Raw genomic sequence first — 2,764 nt, 5'->3', positions numbered from 1 at the left:
CTGCTAGTCCATCACTTACATGTTTTTGCACCTGTCATGGGGCTTTGCACATAATAGATTCAATAAATATTTGGTGTTCTGCTTTGACTTAGATCTCTGGTGGCAAACTACATAATACAGAAAACCTGTAAATTTGAGTCTAGAAACTAGTAAAAAAATTTACAACATCTAAGCTTTGCTGGCATTAAACCTTCCAGTATGCTGAACACAAGAGCTGCAAAATAACACACCGTACAGATACTGAACTATTTTTAAATAACTGGGGAAAATAAATATCAAAAATAAAAGACAACATAATATCAAATATCAACTAACAATGTAAGTAGAAGCATTTCATATTATTGTTGCTAAGGACAACTAATCAAATAAAATCCCTTAGCTACCAAAAGCTGCCATTGACCAAAATGCATTGACAGCCAACCCCAGCCTATGATGTGCAAGGAAAAACACATAGGGCTTCTGACCAGAATTGTGTCTACCAGGATACAGGCAGTCCCCAAACCCACTCCATTCCAATCCTGGATAGAATGACCCCATACATTGTAGCAGGAACACTCGGGGGTATTTTTTATTCTTTCATAAAATCCATAAGTATTATTGAGAATTTAACAATATGTCCTGTAGCAGGTCCCAGAAATGCAAAGATGGCTAAGATGTGTCCTTACCATCAAGCCACTCACAATCTTAGTGGGAAGAGGCATAAACAGATAAACAATGTGGAACATATGGTACTAGAGTACACAGATACAGCGCATTATGGGAACACAAGGAAGGGCTGCCTAACTCAATGTGAAGCAATCAGGCTTTTTGGAGGTGGTGGTGCCTGAGCTGAGACTTAGCATTGGCAAAGGAACTAGCCAAGTGAAAGATGAAGATTAATATTCCAGTTAGGGGAAGCATGTAAGGAGAGAGAAGTGAAGACAACATGGTATGAGGAAGGCGCTTTGATACTTCCACACTGTATGAGGTTGAAAGTTATGAGGTTTTCTCTATAGAGGGAGTGACCATTTGCTAGTTGATAAGTTTGAGACAAGAGACCTTGGACTTTATCTTAAAGGCAAAAGAAGAATGTCTAGGCTTGAGATACTTGTGCAGCTCCCAAGATCTAATATGCAAAATAAGAACAGCTCTGATTCTAGATGAACCACAACTACATAAAATGCCAAGAACCTTTGTCAACATGGCTACTTAGATACTGATTCAAACATTTCATGGATCATCTCTACAGATGGGTCGTGTAGGAAATGATCTCTGAGATAAATCCCTTCCAGCCAAGATTCTATTTTCTGATTGGCAAACATAACCCTGGGCCTGTCCTTCTGAAGGCACTAAAGCATACCACAGGACAAATACCACAGTGTTTTTAAGATAGTACAATGAAAAGAGCATTAAAATTGCCATAGACTAGGAGTCTAGCTTCTTCTCTTTCCTAGCTAACTCCTCTCTTCAGCAAGCTATAACTTTCCTCCAATTATAGCTCATCATATCAGGCAAATGTATGTGTTTATTATTTCTTTATTCTTAGTATTTTAATTTAAATTATTTAATAGGTTTTTTCATTTACAACCAACCACTTCAATTATGTGATTTTTACTTCTATATGCACACATACACACACAGATTTTTACTCAATTTTGATAAGTGAGAAGCTGGTCGATTTGAATATTGGCATTTTGTGAAGTTTTGCCTCAGTATAAAAAAATAAATTGTTTATTCTGGTTGTTCAAAACCATTAACATGGAAGAAAAACACCAGCAGGAAGTAATTCTGCTTGGTTCAGGCAGGTGACAAAATGCATTATATCCAAAATTATACATAAGCCGGAATCATTCAACTGCCAGTCTTTTAAATATGTCACATCTCCATCCTGAACCTTGTACACTGCTTCCTCTAATGGCTCCTAATCTGGGCCCAGCTTCTCAAATGGATAAAACCAGATTAATTCAGCCATGTTTTGCTAGCTTCCCATATTTGGATGCAACATCTCATCTTTGCACCTCACCTGTGTAGGTATTATTTTCCCAGCAGTGATTTTACTTTTTGGAGATGGGGCAAATGTCCATATTTACATTTTTAGTCTTTTCAGTACCATAGAATGAAGTAACTGTTAAGAAAAATAGCAGTGATGATAATTTAGAATAAATTAAAGAGGTAAGCTTGACAGGCAAGAAGGTTTTCTATTAGCAATAATCGCATCTCGGATAAACCTCATTGCCTATGATATTGCCACTGCGCAAAGCTGACAGTTAAAAAAATAAAAATTAAAAAAAAAAAGTAGATCAGTGGTGAGTGAAAAGCAAGGGCCCTGGGGCCAGACTGCAGAGTATGTCTCTTTGTTTCCCCACTTACTAGAGAGATGACTTTGGATAGGTCATTTAATCCTTCAAAGGTCTCAGTTATCCAGTGTGTAAAATGGGAATAAAAATACTATTTCCTAATGTAAATTCAACTACTCTTCAATTTTAAAAAATAAGGCTATTTCCTATCTCGTAATGTCGTCGACAAGGTTTTTAACAGTAATTTATGTGCAGCACTTAAATCAGAGCTTGGCACAAAAGAAGCTCTATGTGCTGGCTGTCATTAATATAATCCTCCTCCTCCTCCTCCTCCTCCTCCTCCTCATTATAAAGTTATCATGTCCATTCATCTCAATTCTCAGAAATGGTTTCATGGAATGTCAGAGGGCATTTCACATTCACACGTCTTTTCCAGCACTTCTTGGAATGTTTGAAACAGAAGAGGAAAAAAACAAAACAAAAACAAC

General features: G+C 37.0%; 1 pseudogene; it reads right to left on the bottom strand.

Annotated features, from left to right (window-relative positions):
- Positions 1-2,083: 2,083 nt before the first annotated feature.
- Positions 2,084-2,241, bottom strand: LOC116157292 (U4 spliceosomal RNA; annotated as a pseudogene).
- Between the last annotated feature and the right edge of the window lie 523 nt (positions 2,242-2,764).

The sequence above is a fragment of the Camelus dromedarius genome, chromosome 13 (assembly GCF_036321535.1).
Source record: "Camelus dromedarius isolate mCamDro1 chromosome 13, mCamDro1.pat, whole genome shotgun sequence".
Taxonomy (NCBI): Eukaryota; Metazoa; Chordata; class Mammalia; order Artiodactyla; family Camelidae; genus Camelus; species Camelus dromedarius.
This window is presented reverse-complemented; position numbering and strand designations above follow the sequence as displayed.